Raw genomic sequence first — 17,387 nt, 5'->3', positions numbered from 1 at the left:
CCCTGACTGCAAGCGTGAAGGATTGATTTCATGATAATTTAGAGTTGCGGGATGAGGGAAAAAAACAGGGTGCAAATCAATAACAAAAAAATATATAAAGTAAATAAATAAAAGGATAAGAGGAAAATGCTTGAATTGACGCTTAAAATGAATTTCGGTCTAGAAAAGCCACACTGCTTCGCAGGACGGGGTAGTTTAAAAGAATAACGCGAAAGGAACATGGCGGGTGCGATCATACCAGCACTAATGCACCGGATCCCATCAGAACTCCGAAGTTAAGCGTGCTTGGGCGAGAGTAGTACTAGGATGGGTGACCCCCTGGGACGTCCTCGTGTTGCACCCCTCTCTTTTTTGTTTCGAAATCCAAATTTCCTATTCGTTCTTTATCCTGTAGTAATTTAGCTCCGTCGGAACGATTGCTTAATATTTTGCTTCTTGTCGAAGCGTGAAGGAGGATCTGAAGGCGCGAGACAAATCAGGAACGGTACGGCTCGATCAAAGCCCGGATCGTCGCTCAAATTTGTCGGCGCAAATGTATCACCGCAACTAGGGGTGGCAATTTTCGACACGACACGAACCTAACACGAAATTAATGGGTTTGGGTTGAGGTTTCGGGAATTCGGGTCAGAATCGGGTTGGACCCGATGAACCCGAAAAGAAAACCGGTCGATTTCGGGTCAACCCGTGGTGACCTGATATGACCCGATATGACCCGTTTACGAATTAAAAATAATTTAATAAACATAAAAATAATTTTATCTAACTAAACTAAGTTATTCTTTTTTTCAAAGGCATTAATTACTTAATCCTAAACGAATTTATTTAATTTGTGTGAAGTTGAAATTATTATACTTGGACAAATAATATATTATATTATTTTTCACTTTTGTATTGTTTTAATTTATTTTATATTTTGCTTGGGATAAAACACTTTTACGGTGTTTAATTTATTTTAGATTTGATTTGGAATCATTTATTTAAATTTTTATTACTTGATTATGTAATTAGTTTTGTGAGAAATTGATTTTATTAGAAATTACAGTGATAAATTAATAAATTAAAATTAAGTTTCGGGTCATTTCGGGTCGACCCGCCGCCCCGTAAACCTGAAATTTTCGGGTTCGGGTCAGCATACCTGACCCGTCACGGGTTGGCGGGTCGGGGTTCGGGTCAACAGATTTTCTGGCGGGTCTGTTGACCCGAACCCGACCCGCCAACCTGATTTGGACCCGAATTGCCACCCCTGACTGCAAGCGTGAAGGATTGATTTCATGATAATTTAGAGTTGCGGGATGAGGGAAAAAAACAGGGTGCAAATCAATAACAAAAAAATATATAAAGTAAATAAATAAAAGGATAAGAGGAAAATGCTTGAATTGACGCTTAAAATGAATTTCGGTCTAGAAAAGCCACACTGCTTCGCAGGACGGGGTAGTTTAAAAGAATAACGCGAAAGGAACATGGCGGGTGCGATCATACCAGCACTAATGCACCGGATCCCATCAGAACTCCGAAGTTAAGCGTGCTTGGGCGAGAGTAGTACTAGGATGGGTGACCCCCTGGGACGTCCTCGTGTTGCACCCCTCTCTTTTTTGTTTCGAAATCCAAATTTCCTATTCGTTCTTTATCCTGTAGTAATTTAGCTCCGTCGGAACGATTGCTTAATATTTTGCTTCTTGTCGAAGCGTGAAGGAGGATCTGAAGGCGCGAGACAAATCAGGAACGGTACGGCTCGATCAAAGCCCGGATCGTCGCTCAAATTTGTCGGCGCAAATGTATCACCGCAACTAGGGGTGGCAATTTTCGACACGACACGAACCTAACACGAAATTAATGGGTTTGGGTTGAGGTTTCGGGAATTCGGGTCAGAATCGGGTTGGACCCGATGAACCCGAAAAGAAAACCGGTCGATTTCGGGTCAACCCGTGGTGACCTGATATGACCCGATATGACCCGTTTACGAATTAAAAATAATTTAATAAACATAAAAATAATTTTATCTAACTAAACTAAGTTATTCTTTTTTTCAAAGGCATTAATTACTTAATCCTAAACGAATTTATTTAATTTGTGTGAAGTTGAAATTATTATACTTGGACAAATAATATATTATATTATTTTTCACTTTTGTATTGTTTTAATTTATTTTATATTTTGCTTGGGATAAAACACTTTTACGGTGTTTAATTTATTTTAGATTTGATTTGGAATCATTTATTTAAATTTTTATTACTTGATTATGTAATTAGTTTTGTGAGAAATTGATTTTATTAGAAATTACAGTGATAAATTAATAAATTAAAATTAAGTTTCGGGTCATTTCGGGTCGACCCGCCGCCCCGTAAACCTGAAATTTTCGGGTTCGGGTCAGCATACCTGACCCGTCACGGGTTGGCGGGTCGGGGTTCGGGTCAACAGATTTTCTGGCGGGTCTGTTGACCCGAACCCGACCCGCCAACCTGATTTGGACCCGAATTGCCACCCCTGACTGCAAGCGTGAAGGATTGATTTCATGATAATTTAGAGTTGCGGGATGAGGGAAAAAAACAGGGTGCAAATCAATAACAAAAAAAAATATAAAGTAAATAAATAAAAGGATAAGAGGAAAATGCTTGAATTGACGCTTAAAATGAATTTCGGTCTAGAAAAGCCACACTGCTTCGCAGGACGGGGTAGTTTAAAAGAATAACGCGAAAGGAACATGGCGGGTGCGATCATACCAGCACTAATGCACCGGATCCCATCAGAACTCCGAAGTTAAGCGTGCTTGGGCGAGAGTAGTACTAGGATGGGTGACCCCCTGGGAAGTCCTCGTGTTGCACCCCTCTCTTTTTTGTTTCGAAATCCAAATTTCCTATTCGTTCTTTATCCTGTAGTAATTTAGCTCCGTCGGAACGATTGCTTAATATTTTGCTTCTTGTCGAAGCGTGAAGGAGGATCTGAAGGCGCGAGACAAATCAGGAACGGTACGGCTCGATCAAAGCCCGGATCGTCGCTCAAATTTGTCGGCGCAAATGTATCACCGCAACTAGGGGTGGCAATTTTCGACACGACACGAACCTAACACGAAATTAATGGGTTTGGGTTGAGGTTTCGGGAATTCGGGTCAGAATCGGGTTGGACCCGATGAACCCGAAAAGAAAACCGGTCGATTTCGGGTCAACCCGTGGTGACCTGATATGACCCGATATGACCCGTTTACGAATTAAAAATAATTTAATAAACATAAAAATAATTTTATCTAACTAAACTAAGTTATTCTTTTTTTCAAAGGCATTAATTACTTAATCCTAAACGAATTTATTTAATTTGTGTGAAGTTGAAATTATTATACTTGGACAAATAATATATTATATTATTTTTCACTTTTGTATTGTTTTAATTTATTTTATATTTTGCTTGGGATAAAACACTTTTACGGTGTTTAATTTATTTTAGATTTGATTTGGAATCATTTATTTAAATTTTTATTACTTGATTATGTAATTAGTTTTGTGAGAAATTGATTTTATTAGAAATTACAGTGATAAATTAATAAATTAAAATTAAGTTTCGGGTCATTTCGGGTCGACCCGCCGCCCCGTAAACCTGAAATTTTCGGGTTCGGGTCAGCATACCTGACCCGTCACGGGTTGGCGGGTCGGGGTTCGGGTCAACAGATTTTCTGGCGGGTCTGTTGACCCGAACCCGACCCGCCAACCTGATTTGGACCCGAATTGCCACCCCTGACTGCAAGCGTGAAGGATTGATTTCATGATAATTTAGAGTTGCGGGATGAGGGAAAAAAACAGGGTGCAAATCAATAACAAAAAAATATATAAAGTAAATAAATAAAAGGATAAGAGGAAAATGCTTGAATTGACGCTTAAAATGAATTTCGGTCTAGAAAACCCACACTGCTTCGCAGGACGGGGTAGTTTAAAAGAATAACGCGAAAGGAACATGGCGGGTGCGATCATACCAGCACTAATGCACCGGATCCCATCAGAACTCCGAAGTTAAGCGTGCTTGGGCGAGAGTAGTACTAGGATGGGTGACCCCCTGGGACGTCCTCGTGTTGCACCCCTCTCTTTTTTGTTTCGAAATCCAAATTTCCTATTCGTTCTTTATCCTGTAGTAATTTAGCTCCGTCGGAACGATTGCTTAATATTTTGCTTCTTGTCGAAGCGTGAAGGAGGATCTGAAGGCGCGAGACAAATCAGGAACGGTACGGCTCGATCAAAGCCCGGATCGTCGCTCAAATTTGTCGGCGCAAATGTATCACCGCAACTAGGGGTGGCAATTTTCGACACGACACGAACCTAACACGAAATTAATGGGTTTGGGTTGAGGTTTCGGGAATTCGGGTCAGAATCGGGTTGGACCCGATGAACCCGAAAAGAAAACCGGTCGATTTCGGGTCAACCCGTGGTGACCTGATATGACCCGATATGACCCGTTTACGAATTAAAAATAATTTAATAAACATAAAAATAATTTTATCTAACTAAACTAAGTTATTCTTTTTTTCAAAGGCATTAATTACTTAATCCTAAACGAATTTATTTAATTTGTGTGAAGTTGAAATTATTATACTTGGACAAATAATATATTATATTATTTTTCACTTTTGTATTGTTTTAATTTATTTTATATTTTGCTTGGGATAAAACACTTTTACGGTGTTTAATTTATTTTAGATTTGATTTGGAATCATTTATTTAAATTTTTATTACTTGATTATGTAATTAGTTTTGTGAGAAATTGATTTTATTAGAAATTACAGTGATAAATTAATAAATTAAAATTAAGTTTCGGGTCATTTCGGGTCGACCCGCCGCCCCGTAAACCTGAAATTTTCGGGTTCGGGTCAGCATACCTGACCCGTCACGGGTTGGCGGGTCGGGGTTCGGGTCAACAGATTTTCTGGCGGGTCTGTTGACCCGAACCCGACCCGCCAACCTGATTTGGACCCGAATTGCCACCCCTGACTGCAAGCGTGAAGGATTGATTTCATGATAATTTAGAGTTGCGGGATGAGGGAAAAAAACAGGGTGCAAATCAATAACAAAAAAATATATAAAGTAAATAAATAAAAGGATAAGAGGAAAATGCTTGAATTGACGCTTAAAATGAATTTCGGTCTAGAAAAGCCACACTGCTTCGCAGGACGGGGTAGTTTAAAAGAATAACGCGAAAGGAACATGGCGGGTGCGATCATACCAGCACTAATGCACCGGATCCCATCAGAACTCCGAAGTTAAGCGTGCTTGGGCGAGAGTAGTACTAGGATGGGTGACCCCCTGGGACGTCCTCGTGTTGCACCCCTCTCTTTTTTGTTTCGAAATCCAAATTTCCTATTCGTTCTTTATCCTGTAGTAATTTAGCTCCGTCGGAACGATTGCTTAATATTTTGCTTCTTGTCGAAGCGTGAAGGAGGATCTGAAGGCGCGAGACAAATCAGGAACGGTACGGCTCGATCAAAGCCCGGATCGTCGCTCAAATTTGTCGGCGCAAATGTATCACCGCAACTAGGGGTGGCAATTTTCGACACGACACGAACCTAACACGAAATTAATGGGTTTGGGTTGAGGTTTCGGGAATTCGGGTCAGAATCGGGTTGGACCCGATGAACCCGAAAAGAAAACCGGTCGATTTCGGGTCAACCCGTGGTGACCTGATATGACCCGATATGACCCGTTTACGAATTAAAAATAATTTAATAAACATAAAAATAATTTTATCTAACTAAACTAAGTTATTCTTTTTTTCAAAGGCATTAATTACTTAATCCTAAACGAATTTATTTAATTTGTGTGAAGTTGAAATTATTATACTTGGACAAATAATATATTATATTATTTTTCACTTTTGTATTGTTTTAATTTATTTTATATTTTGCTTGGGATAAAACACTTTTACGGTGTTTAATTTATTTTAGATTTGATTTGGAATCATTTATTTAAATTTTTATTACTTGATTATGTAATTAGTTTTGTGAGAAATTGATTTTATTAGAAATTACAGTGATAAATTAATAAATTAAAATTAAGTTTCGGGTCATTTCGGGTCGACCCGCCGCCCCGTAAACCTGAAATTTTCGGGTTCGGGTCAGCATACCTGACCCGTCACGGGTTGGCGGGTCGGGGTTCGGGTCAACAGATTTTCTGGCGGGTCTGTTGACCCGAACCCGACCCGCCAACCTGATTTGGACCCGAATTGCCACCCCTAACTGCAAGCGTGAAGGATTGATTTCATGATAATTTAGAGTTGCGGGATGAGGGAAAAAAACAGGGTGCAAATCAATAACAAAAAAATATATAAAGTAAATAAATAAAAGGATAAGAGGAAAATGCTTGAATTGACGCTTAAAATGAATTTCGGTCTAGAAAAGCCACACTGCTTCGCAGGACGGGGTAGTTTAAAAGAATAACGCGAAAGGAACATGGCGGGTGCGATCATACCAGCACTAATGCACCGGATCCCATCAGAACTCCGAAGTTAAGCGTGCTTGGGCGAGAGTAGTACTAGGATGGGTGACCCCCTGGGACGTCCTCGTGTTGCACCCCTCTCTTTTTTGTTTCGAAATCCAAATTTCCTATTCGTTCTTTATCCTGTAGTAATTTAGCTCCGTCGGAACGATTGCTTAATATTTTGCTTCTTGTCGAAGCGTGAAGGAGGATCTGAAGGCGCGAGACAAATCAGGAACGGTACGGCTCGATCAAAGCCCGGATCGTCGCTCAAATTTGTCGGCGCAAATGTATCACCGCAACTAGGGGTGGCAATTTTCGACACGACACGAACCTAACACGAAATTAATGGGTTTGGGTTGAGGTTTCGGGAATTCGGGTCAGAATCGGGTTGGACCCGATGAACCCGAAAAGAAAACCGGTCGATTTCGGGTCAACCCGTGGTGACCTGATATGACCCGATATGACCCGTTTACGAATTAAAAATAATTTAATAAACATAAAAATAATTTTATCTAACTAAACTAAGTTATTCTTTTTTTCAAAGGCATTAATTACTTAATCCTAAACGAATTTATTTAATTTGTGTGAAGTTGAAATTATTATACTTGGACAAATAATATATTATATTATTTTTCACTTTTGTATTGTTTTAATTTATTTTATATTTTGCTTGGGATAAAACACTTTTACGGTGTTTAATTTATTTTAGATTTGATTTGGAATCATTTATTTAAATTTTTATTACTTGATTATGTAATTAGTTTTGTGAGAAATTGATTTTATTAGAAATTACAGTGATAAATTAATAAATTAAAATTAAGTTTCGGGTCATTTCGGGTCGACCCGCCGCCCCGTAAACCTGAAATTTTCGGGTTCGGGTCAGCATACCTGACCCGTCACGGGTTGGCGGGTCGGGGTTCGGGTCAACAGATTTTCTGGCGGGTCTGTTGACCCGAACCCGACCCGCCAACCTGATTTGGACCCGAATTGCCACCCCTGACTGCAAGCGTGAAGGATTGATTTCATGATAATTTAGAGTTGCGGGATGAGGGAAAAAAACAGGGTGCAAATCAATAACAAAAAAATATATAAAGTAAATAAATAAAAGGATAAGAGGAAAATGCTTGAATTGACGCTTAAAATGAATTTCGGTCTAGAAAAGCCACACTGCTTCGCAGGACGGGGTAGTTTAAAAGAATAACGCGAAAGGAACATGGCGGGTGCGATCATACCAGCACTAATGCACCGGATCCCATCAGAACTCCGAAGTTAAGCGTGCTTGGGCGAGAGTAGTACTAGGATGGGTGACCCCCTGGGACGTCCTCGTGTTGCACCCCTCTCTTTTTTGTTTCGAAATCCAAATTTCCTATTCGTTCTTTATCCTGTAGTAATTTAGCTCCGTCGGAACGATTGCTTAATATTTTGCTTCTTGTCGAAGCGTGAAGGAGGATCTGAAGGCGCGAGACAAATCAGGAACGGTACGGCTCGATCAAAGCCCGGATCGTCGCTCAAATTTGTCGGCGCAAATGTATCACCGCAACTAGGGGTGGCAATTTTCGACACGACACGAACCTAACACGAAATTAATGGGTTTGGGTTGAGGTTTCGGGAATTCGGGTCAGAATCGGGTTGGACCCGATGAACCCGAAAAGAAAACCGGTCGATTTCGGGTCAACCCGTGGTGACCTGATATGACCCGATATGACCCGTTTACGAATTAAAAATAATTTAATAAACATAAAAATAATTTTATCTAACTAAACTAAGTTATTCTTTTTTTCAAAGGCATTAATTACTTAATCCTAAACGAATTTATTTAATTTGTGTGAAGTTGAAATTATTATACTTGGACAAATAATATATTATATTATTTTTCACTTTTGTATTGTTTTAATTTATTTTATATTTTGCTTGGGATAAAACACTTTTACGGTGTTTAATTTATTTTAGATTTGATTTGGAATCATTTATTTAAATTTTTATTACTTGATTATGTAATTAGTTTTGTGAGAAATTGATTTTATTAGAAATTACAGTGATAAATTAATAAATTAAAATTAAGTTTCGGGTCATTTCGGGTCGACCCGCCGCCCCGTAAACCTGAAATTTTCGGGTTCGGGTCAGCATACCTGACCCGTCACGGGTTGGCGGGTCGGGGTTCGGGTCAACAGATTTTCTGGCGGGTCTGTTGACCCGAACCCGACCCGCCAACCTGATTTGGACCCGAATTGCCACCCCTAACTGCAAGCGTGAAGGATTGATTTCATGATAATTTAGAGTTGCGGGATGAGGGAAAAAAACAGGGTGCAAATCAATAACAAAAAAAAATATAAAGTAAATAAATAAAAGGATAAGAGGAAAATGCTTGAATTGACGCTTAAAATGAATTTCGGTCTAGAAAAGCCACACTGCTTCGCAGGACGGGGTAGTTTAAAAGAATAACGCGAAAGGAACATGGCGGGTGCGATCATACCAGCACTAATGCACCGGATCCCATCAGAACTCCGAAGTCAAGCGTGCTTGGGCGAGAGTAGTACTAGGATGGGTGACCCCCTGGGAAGTCCTCGTGTTGCACCCCTCTCTTTTTTGTTTCGAAATCCAAATTTCCTATTCGTTCTTTATCCTGTAGTAATTTAGCTCCGTCGGAACGATTGCTTAATATTTTGCTTCTTGTCGAAGCGTGAAGGAGGATCTGAAGGCGCGAGACAAATCAGGAACGGTACGGCTCGATCAAAGCCCGGATCGTCGCTCAAATTTGTCGGCGCAAATGTATCACCGCAACTAGGGGTGGCAATTTTCGACACGACACGAACCTAACACGAAATTAATGGGTTTGGGTTGAGGTTTCGGGAATTCGGGTCAGAATCGGGTTGGACCCGATGAACCCGAAAAGAAAACCGGTCGATTTCGGGTCAACCCGTGGTGACCTGATATGACCCGATATGACCCGTTTACGAATTAAAAATAATTTAATAAACATAAAAATAATTTTATCTAACTAAACTAAGTTATTCTTTTTTTCAAAGGCATTAATTACTTAATCCTAAACGAATTTATTTAATTTGTGTGAAGTTGAAATTATTATACTTGGACAAATAATATATTATATTATTTTTCACTTTTGTATTGTTTTAATTTATTTTATATTTTGCTTGGGATAAAACACTTTTACGGTGTTTAATTTATTTTAGATTTGATTTGGAATCATTTATTTAAATTTTTATTACTTGATTATGTAATTAGTTTTGTGAGAAATTGATTTTATTAGAAATTACAGTGATAAATTAATAAATTAAAATTAAGTTTCGGGTCATTTCGGGTCGACCCGCCGCCCCGTAAACCTGAAATTTTCGGGTTCGGGTCAGCATACCTGACCCGTCACGGGTTGGCGGGTCGGGGTTCGGGTCAACAGATTTTCTGGCGGGTCTGTTGACCCGAACCCGACCCGCCAACCTGATTTGGACCCGAATTGCCACCCCTAACTGCAAGCGTGAAGGATTGATTTCATGATAATTTAGAGTTGCGGGATGAGGGAAAAAAACAGGGTGCAAATCAATAACAAAAAAATATATAAAGTAAATAAATAAAAGGATAAGAGGAAAATGCTTGAATTGACGCTTAAAATGAATTTCGGTCTAGAAAAGCCACACTGCTTCGCAGGACGGGGTAGTTTAAAAGAATAACGCGAAAGGAACATGGCGGGTGCGATCATACCAGCACTAATGCACCGGATCCCATCAGAACTCCGAAGTCAAGCGTGCTTGGGCGAGAGTAGTACTAGGATGGGTGACCCCCTGGGAAGTCCTCGTGTTGCACCCCTCTCTTTTTTGTTTCGAAATCCAAATTTCCTATTCGTTCTTTATCCTGTAGTAATTTAGCTCCGTCGGAACGATTGCTTAATATTTTGCTTCTTGTCGAAGCGTGAAGGAGGATCTGAAGGCGCGAGACAAATCAGGAACGGTACGGCTCGATCAAAGCCCGGATCGTCGCTCAAATTTGTCGGCGCAAATGTATCACCGCAACTAGGGGTGGCAATTTTCGACACGACACGAACCTAACACGAAATTAATGGGTTTGGGTTGAGGTTTCGGGAATTCGGGTCAGAATCGGGTTGGACCCGATGAACCCGAAAAGAAAACCGGTCGATTTCGGGTCAACCCGTGGTGACCTGATATGACCCGATATGACCCGTTTACGAATTAAAAATAATTTAATAAACATAAAAATAATTTTATCTAACTAAACTAAGTTATTCTTTTTTTCAAAGGCATTAATTACTTAATCCTAAACGAATTTATTTAATTTGTGTGAAGTTGAAATTATTATACTTGGACAAATAATATATTATATTATTTTTCACTTTTGTATTGTTTTAATTTATTTTATATTTTGCTTGGGATAAAACACTTTTACGGTGTTTAATTTATTTTAGATTTGATTTGGAATCATTTATTTAAATTTTTATTACTTGATTATGTAATTAGTTTTGTGAGAAATTGATTTTATTAGAAATTACAGTGATAAATTAATAAATTAAAATTAAGTTTCGGGTCATTTCGGGTCGACCCGCCGCCCCGTAAACCTGAAATTTTCGGGTTCGGGTCAGCATACCTGACCCGTCACGGGTTGGCGGGTCGGGGTTCGGGTCAACAGATTTTCTGGCGGGTCTGTTGACCCGAACCCGACCCGCCAACCTGATTTGGACCCGAATTGCCACCCCTAACTGCAAGCGTGAAGGATTGATTTCATGATAATTTAGAGTTGCGGGATGAGGGAAAAAAACAGGGTGCAAATCAATAACAAAAAAATATATAAAGTAAATAAATAAAAGGATAAGAGGAAAATGCTTGAATTGACGCTTAAAATGAATTTCGGTCTAGAAAAGCCACACTGCTTCGCAGGACGGGGTAGTTTAAAAGAATAACGCGAAAGGAACATGGCGGGTGCGATCATACCAGCACTAATGCACCGGATCCCATCAGAACTCCGAAGTCAAGCGTGCTTGGGCGAGAGTAGTACTAGGATGGGTGACCCCCTGGGAAGTCCTCGTGTTGCACCCCTCTCTTTTTTGTTTCGAAATCCAAATTTCCTATTCGTTCTTTATCCTGTAGTAATTTAGCTCCGTCGGAACGATTGCTTAATATTTTGCTTCTTGTCGAAGCGTGAAGGAGGATCTGAAGGCGCGAGACAAATCAGGAACGGTACGGCTCGATCAAAGCCCGGATCGTCGCTCAAATTTGTCGGCGCAAATGTATCACCGCAACTAGGGGTGGCAATTTTCGACACGACACGAACCTAACACGAAATTAATGGGTTTGGGTTGAGGTTTCGGGAATTCGGGTCAGAATCGGGTTGGACCCGATGAACCCGAAAAGAAAACCGGTCGATTTCGGGTCAACCCGTGGTGACCTGATATGACCCGATATGACCCGTTTACGAATTAAAAATAATTTAATAAACATAAAAATAATTTTATCTAACTAAACTAAGTTATTCTTTTTTTCAAAGGCATTAATTACTTAATCCTAAACGAATTTATTTAATTTGTGTGAAGTTGAAATTATTATACTTGGACAAATAATATATTATATTATTTTTCACTTTTGTATTGTTTTAATTTATTTTATATTTTGCTTGGGATAAAACACTTTTACGGTGTTTAATTTATTTTAGATTTGATTTGGAATCATTTATTTAAATTTTTATTACTTGATTATGTAATTAGTTTTGTGAGAAATTGATTTTATTAGAAATTACAGTGATAAATTAATAAATTAAAATTAAGTTTCGGGTCATTTCGGGTCGACCCGCCGCCCCGTAAACCTGAAATTTTCGGGTTCGGGTCAGCATACCTGACCCGTCACGGGTTGGCGGGTCGGGGTTCGGGTCAACAGATTTTCTGGCGGGTCTGTTGACCCGAACCCGACCCGCCAACCTGATTTGGACCCGAATTGCCACCCCTAACTGCAAGCGTGAAGGATTGATTTCATGATAATTTAGAGTTGCGGGATGAGGGAAAAAAACAGGGTGCAAATCAATAACAAAAAAATATATAAAGTAAATAAATAAAAGGATAAGAGGAAAATGCTTGAATTGACGCTTAAAATGAATTTCGGTCTAGAAAAGCCACACTGCTTCGCAGGACGGGGTAGTTTAAAAGAATAACGCGAAAGGAACATGGCGGGTGCGATCATACCAGCACTAATGCACCGGATCCCATCAGAACTCCGAAGTCAAGCGTGCTTGGGCGAGAGTAGTACTAGGATGGGTGACCCCCTGGGAAGTCCTCGTGTTGCACCCCTCTCTTTTTTGTTTCGAAATCCAAATTTCCTATTCGTTCTTTATCCTGTAGTAATTTAGCTCCGTCGGAACGATTGCTTAATATTTTGCTTCTTGTCGAAGCGTGAAGGAGGATCTGAAGGCGCGAGACAAATCAGGAACGGTACGGCTCGATCAAAGCCCGGATCGTCGCTCAAATTTGTCGGCGCAAATGTATCACCGCAACTAGGGGTGGCAATTTTCGACACGACACGAACCTAACACGAAATTAATGGGTTTGGGTTGAGGTTTCGGGAATTCGGGTCAGAATCGGGTTGGACCCGATGAACCCGAAAAGAAAACCGGTCGATTTCGGGTCAACCCGTGGTGACCTGATATGACCCGATATGACCCGTTTACGAATTAAAAATAATTTAATAAACATAAAAATAATTTTATCTAACTAAACTAAGTTATTCTTTTTTTCAAAGGCATTAATTACTTAATCCTAAACGAATTTATTTAATTTGTGTGAAGTTGAAATTATTATACTTGGACAAATAATATATTATATTATTTTTCACTTTTGTATTGTTTTAATTTATTTTATATTTTGCTTGGGATAAAACACTTTTACGGTGTTTAATTTATTTTAGATTTGATTTGGAATCATTTATTTAAATTTTTATTACTTGATTATGTAATTAGTTTTGTGAGAAATTGATTTTATTAGAAATTACAGTGATAAATTAATAAATTAAAATTAAGTTTCGGGTCATTTCGGGTCGACCCGCCGCCCCGTAAACCTGAAATTTTCGGGTTCGGGTCAGCATACCTGACCCGTCACGGGTTGGCGGGTCGGGGTTCGGGTCAACAGATTTTCTGGCGGGTCTGTTGACCCGAACCCGACCCGCCAACCTGATTTGGACCCGAATTGCCACCCCTAACTGCAAGCGTGAAGGATTGATTTCATGATAATTTAGAGTTGCGGGATGAGGGAAAAAAACAGGGTGCAAATCAATAACAAAAAAATATATAAAGTAAATAAATAAAAGGATAAGAGGAAAATGCTTGAATTGACGCTTAAAATGAATTTCGGTCTAGAAAAGCCACACTGCTTCGCAGGACGGGGTAGTTTAAAAGAATAACGCGAAAGGAACATGGCGGGTGCGATCATACCAGCACTAATGCACCGGATCCCATCAGAACTCCGAAGTTAAGCGTGCTTGGGCGAGAGTAGTACTAGGATGGGTGACCCCCTGGGAAGTCCTCGTGTTGCACCCCTCTCTTTTTTGTTTCGAAATCCAAATTTCCTATTCGTTCTTTATCCTGTAGTAATTTAGCTCCGTCGGAACGATTGCTTAATATTTTGCTTCTTGTCGAAGCGTGAAGGAGGATCTGAAGGCGCGAGACAAATCAGGAACGGTACGGCTCGATCAAAGCCCGGATCGTCGCTCAAATTTGTCGGCGCAAATGTATCACCGCAACTAGGGGTGGCAATTTTCGACACGACACGAACCTAACACGAAATTAATGGGTTTGGGTTGAGGTTTCGGGAATTCGGGTCAGAATCGGGTTGGACCCGATGAACCCGAAAAGAAAACCGGTCGATTTCGGGTCAACCCGTGGTGACCTGATATGACCCGATATGACCCGTTTACGAATTAAAAATAATTTAATAAACATAAAAATAATTTTATCTAACTAAACTAAGTTATTCTTTTTTTCAAAGGCATTAATTACTTAATCCTAAACGAATTTATTTAATTTGTGTGAAGTTGAAATTATTATACTTGGACAAATAATATATTATATTATTTTTCACTTTTGTATTGTTTTAATTTATTTTATATTTTGCTTGGGATAAAACACTTTTACGGTGTTTAATTTATTTTAGATTTGATTTGGAATCATTTATTTAAATTTTTATTACTTGATTATGTAATTAGTTTTGTGAGAAATTGATTTTATTAGAAATTACAGTGATAAATTAATAAATTAAAATTAAGTTTCGGGTCATTTCGGGTCGACCCGCCGCCCCGTAAACCTGAAATTTTCGGGTTCGGGTCAGCATACCTGACCCGTCACGGGTTGGCGGGTCGGGGTTCGGGTCAACAGATTTTCTGGCGGGTCTGTTGACCCGAACCCGACCCGCCAACCTGATTTGGACCCGAATTGCCACCCCTAACTGCAAGCGTGAAGGATTGATTTCATGATAATTTAGAGTTGCGGGATGAGGGAAAAAAACAGGGTGCAAATCAATAACAAAAAAATATATAAAGTAAATAAATAAAAGGATAAGAGGAAAATGCTTGAATTGACGCTTAAAATGAATTTCGGTCTAGAAAAGCCACACTGCTTCGCAGGACGGGGTAGTTTAAAAGAATAACGCGAAAGGAACATGGCGGGTGCGATCATACCAGCACTAATGCACCGGATCCCATCAGAACTCCGAAGTTAAGCGTGCTTGGGCGAGAGTAGTACTAGGATGGGTGACCCCCTGGGAAGTCCTCGTGTTGCACCCCTCTCTTTTTTGTTTCGAAATCCAAATTTCCTATTCGTTCTTTATCCTGTAGTAATTTAGCTCCGTCGGAACGATTGCTTAATATTTTGCTTCTTGTCGAAGCGTGAAGGAGGATCTGAAGGCGCGAGACAAATCAGGAACGGTACGGCTCGATCAAAGCCCGGATCGTCGCTCAAATTTGTCGGCGCAAATGTATCACCGCAACTAGGGGTGGCAATTTTCGACACGACACGAACCTAACACGAAATTAATGGGTTTGGGTTGAGGTTTCGGGAATTCGGGTCAGAATCGGGTTGGACCCGATGAACCCGAAAAGAAAACCGGTCGATTTCGGGTCAACCCGTGGTGACCTGATATGACCCGATATGACCCGTTTACGAATTAAAAATAATTTAATAAACATAAAAATAATTTTATCTAACTAAACTAAGTTATTCTTTTTTTCAAAGGCATTAATTACTTAATCCTAAACGAATTTATTTAATTTGTGTGAAGTTGAAATTATTATACTTGGACAAATAATATATTATATTATTTTTCACTTTTGTATTGTTTTAATTTATTTTATATTTTGCTTGGGATAAAACACTTTTACGGTGTTTAATTTATTTTAGATTTGATTTGGAATCATTTATTTAAATTTTTATTACTTGATTATGTAATTAGTTTTGTGAGAAATTGATTTTATTAGAAATTACAGTGATAAATTAATAAATTAAAATTAAGTTTCGGGTCATTTCGGGTCGACCCGCCGCCCCGTAAACCTGAAATTTTCGGGTTCGGGTCAGCATACCTGACCCGTCACGGGTTGGCGGGTCGGGGTTCGGGTCAACAGATTTTCTGGCGGGTCTGTTGACCCGAACCCGACCCGCCAACCTGATTTGGACCCGAATTGCCACCCCTAACTGCAAGCGTGAAGGATTGATTTCATGATAATTTAGAGTTGCGGGATGAGGGAAAAAAACAGGGTGCAAATCAATAACAAAAAAATATATAAAGTAAATAAATAAAAGGATAAGAGGAAAATGCTTGAATTGACGCTTAAAATGAATTTCGGTCTAGAAAAGCCACACTGCTTCGCAGGACGGGGTAGTTTAAAAGAATAACGCGAAAGGAACATGGCGGGTGCGATCATACCAGCACTAATGCACCGGATCCCATCAGAACTCCGAAGTTAAGCGTGCTTGGGCGAGAGTAGTACTAGGATGGGTGACCCCCTGGGAAGTCCTCGTGTTGCACCCCTCTCTTTTTTGTTTCGAAATCCAAATTTCCTATTCGTTCTTTATCCTGTAGTAATTTAGCTCCGTCGGAACGATTGCTTAATATTTTGCTTCTTGTCGAAGCGTGAAGGAGGATCTGAAGGCGCGAGACAAATCAGGAACGGTACGGCTCGATCAAAGCCCGGATCGTCGCTCAAATTTGTCGGCGCAAATGTATCACCGCAACTAGGGGTGGCAATTTTCGACACGACACGAACCTAACACGAAATTAATGGGTTTGGGTTGAGGTTTCGGGAATTCGGGTCAGAATCGGGTTGGACCCGATGAACCCGAAAAGAAAACCGGTCGATTTCGGGTCAACCCGTGGTGACCTGATATGACCCGATATGACCCGTTTACGAATTAAAAATAATTTAATAAACATAAAAATAATTTTATCTAACTAAACTAAGTTATTCTTTTTTTCAAAGGCATTAATTACTTAATCCTAAACGAATTTATTTAATTTGTGTGAAGTTGAAATTATTATACTTGGACAAATAATATATTATATTATTTTTCACTTTTGTATTGTTTTAATTTATTTTATATTTTGCTTGGGATAAAACACTTTTACGGTGTTTAATTTATTTTAGATTTGATTTGGAATCATTTATTTAAATTTTTATTACTTGATTATGTAATTAGTTTTGTGAGAAATTGATTTTATTAGAAATTACAGTGATAAATTAATAAATTAAAATTAAGTTTCGGGTCATTTCGGGTCGACCCGCCGCCCCGTAAACCTGAAATTTTCGGGTTCGGGTCAGCATACCTGACCCGTCACGGGTTGGCGGGTCGGGGTTCGGGTCAACAGATTTTCTGGCGGGTCTGTTGACCCGAACCCGACCCGCCAACCTGATTTGGACCCGAATTGCCACCCCTAACTGCAAG

At 39.6% G+C, this 17,387-nt stretch overlaps 14 non-coding genes across 14 annotated transcripts; all 14 read left to right on the top strand.

Annotated features, from left to right (window-relative positions):
* The first annotated feature begins 224 nt into the window (after positions 1-224).
* On the top strand, positions 225-343 carry LOC140031335 (5S ribosomal RNA). Its single transcript, XR_011835256.1, has one exon. It is a non-coding gene; the product is annotated as a 5S ribosomal RNA (ribosomal RNA).
* A 1,122-nt stretch (positions 344-1,465) lies between these two features.
* LOC140031334 (5S ribosomal RNA) lies at positions 1,466-1,584 on the top strand. Its single transcript, XR_011835255.1, has one exon. It is a non-coding gene; the product is annotated as a 5S ribosomal RNA (ribosomal RNA).
* A 1,122-nt stretch (positions 1,585-2,706) lies between these two features.
* LOC140029242 (5S ribosomal RNA) lies at positions 2,707-2,825 on the top strand. The gene has a single exon (XR_011833146.1). It is a non-coding gene; the product is annotated as a 5S ribosomal RNA (ribosomal RNA).
* Positions 2,826-3,947: 1,122 nt separating this feature from the next.
* On the top strand, positions 3,948-4,066 carry LOC140031333 (5S ribosomal RNA). The gene has a single exon (XR_011835254.1). It is a non-coding gene; the product is annotated as a 5S ribosomal RNA (ribosomal RNA).
* A 1,122-nt stretch (positions 4,067-5,188) lies between these two features.
* On the top strand, positions 5,189-5,307 carry LOC140031332 (5S ribosomal RNA). The gene has a single exon (XR_011835253.1). It is a non-coding gene; the product is annotated as a 5S ribosomal RNA (ribosomal RNA).
* Positions 5,308-6,429: 1,122 nt separating this feature from the next.
* LOC140031331 (5S ribosomal RNA) lies at positions 6,430-6,548 on the top strand. The gene has a single exon (XR_011835252.1). It is a non-coding gene; the product is annotated as a 5S ribosomal RNA (ribosomal RNA).
* A 1,122-nt stretch (positions 6,549-7,670) lies between these two features.
* LOC140031330 (5S ribosomal RNA) lies at positions 7,671-7,789 on the top strand. Its single transcript, XR_011835251.1, has one exon. It is a non-coding gene; the product is annotated as a 5S ribosomal RNA (ribosomal RNA).
* A 1,122-nt stretch (positions 7,790-8,911) lies between these two features.
* Positions 8,912-9,030, top strand: LOC140030727 (5S ribosomal RNA). Its single transcript, XR_011834646.1, has one exon. It is a non-coding gene; the product is annotated as a 5S ribosomal RNA (ribosomal RNA).
* A 1,122-nt stretch (positions 9,031-10,152) lies between these two features.
* LOC140030726 (5S ribosomal RNA) lies at positions 10,153-10,271 on the top strand. The gene has a single exon (XR_011834645.1). It is a non-coding gene; the product is annotated as a 5S ribosomal RNA (ribosomal RNA).
* Positions 10,272-11,393: 1,122 nt separating this feature from the next.
* Positions 11,394-11,512, top strand: LOC140030725 (5S ribosomal RNA). The gene has a single exon (XR_011834644.1). It is a non-coding gene; the product is annotated as a 5S ribosomal RNA (ribosomal RNA).
* A 1,122-nt stretch (positions 11,513-12,634) lies between these two features.
* On the top strand, positions 12,635-12,753 carry LOC140030724 (5S ribosomal RNA). The gene has a single exon (XR_011834643.1). It is a non-coding gene; the product is annotated as a 5S ribosomal RNA (ribosomal RNA).
* A 1,122-nt stretch (positions 12,754-13,875) lies between these two features.
* On the top strand, positions 13,876-13,994 carry LOC140029240 (5S ribosomal RNA). The gene has a single exon (XR_011833144.1). It is a non-coding gene; the product is annotated as a 5S ribosomal RNA (ribosomal RNA).
* Positions 13,995-15,116: 1,122 nt separating this feature from the next.
* On the top strand, positions 15,117-15,235 carry LOC140029239 (5S ribosomal RNA). The gene has a single exon (XR_011833143.1). It is a non-coding gene; the product is annotated as a 5S ribosomal RNA (ribosomal RNA).
* Positions 15,236-16,357: 1,122 nt separating this feature from the next.
* LOC140029238 (5S ribosomal RNA) lies at positions 16,358-16,476 on the top strand. The gene has a single exon (XR_011833142.1). It is a non-coding gene; the product is annotated as a 5S ribosomal RNA (ribosomal RNA).
* Positions 16,477-17,387: the final 911 nt, after the last annotated feature.

This window comes from Coffea arabica, chromosome 11e (assembly GCF_036785885.1).
Source record: "Coffea arabica cultivar ET-39 chromosome 11e, Coffea Arabica ET-39 HiFi, whole genome shotgun sequence".
Classification (NCBI taxonomy): domain Eukaryota; kingdom Viridiplantae; phylum Streptophyta; class Magnoliopsida; order Gentianales; family Rubiaceae; genus Coffea; species Coffea arabica.
The sequence above is the reverse complement of the archived record's forward strand: the minus strand, read 5'-3'. Positions and strand labels throughout refer to the sequence as shown.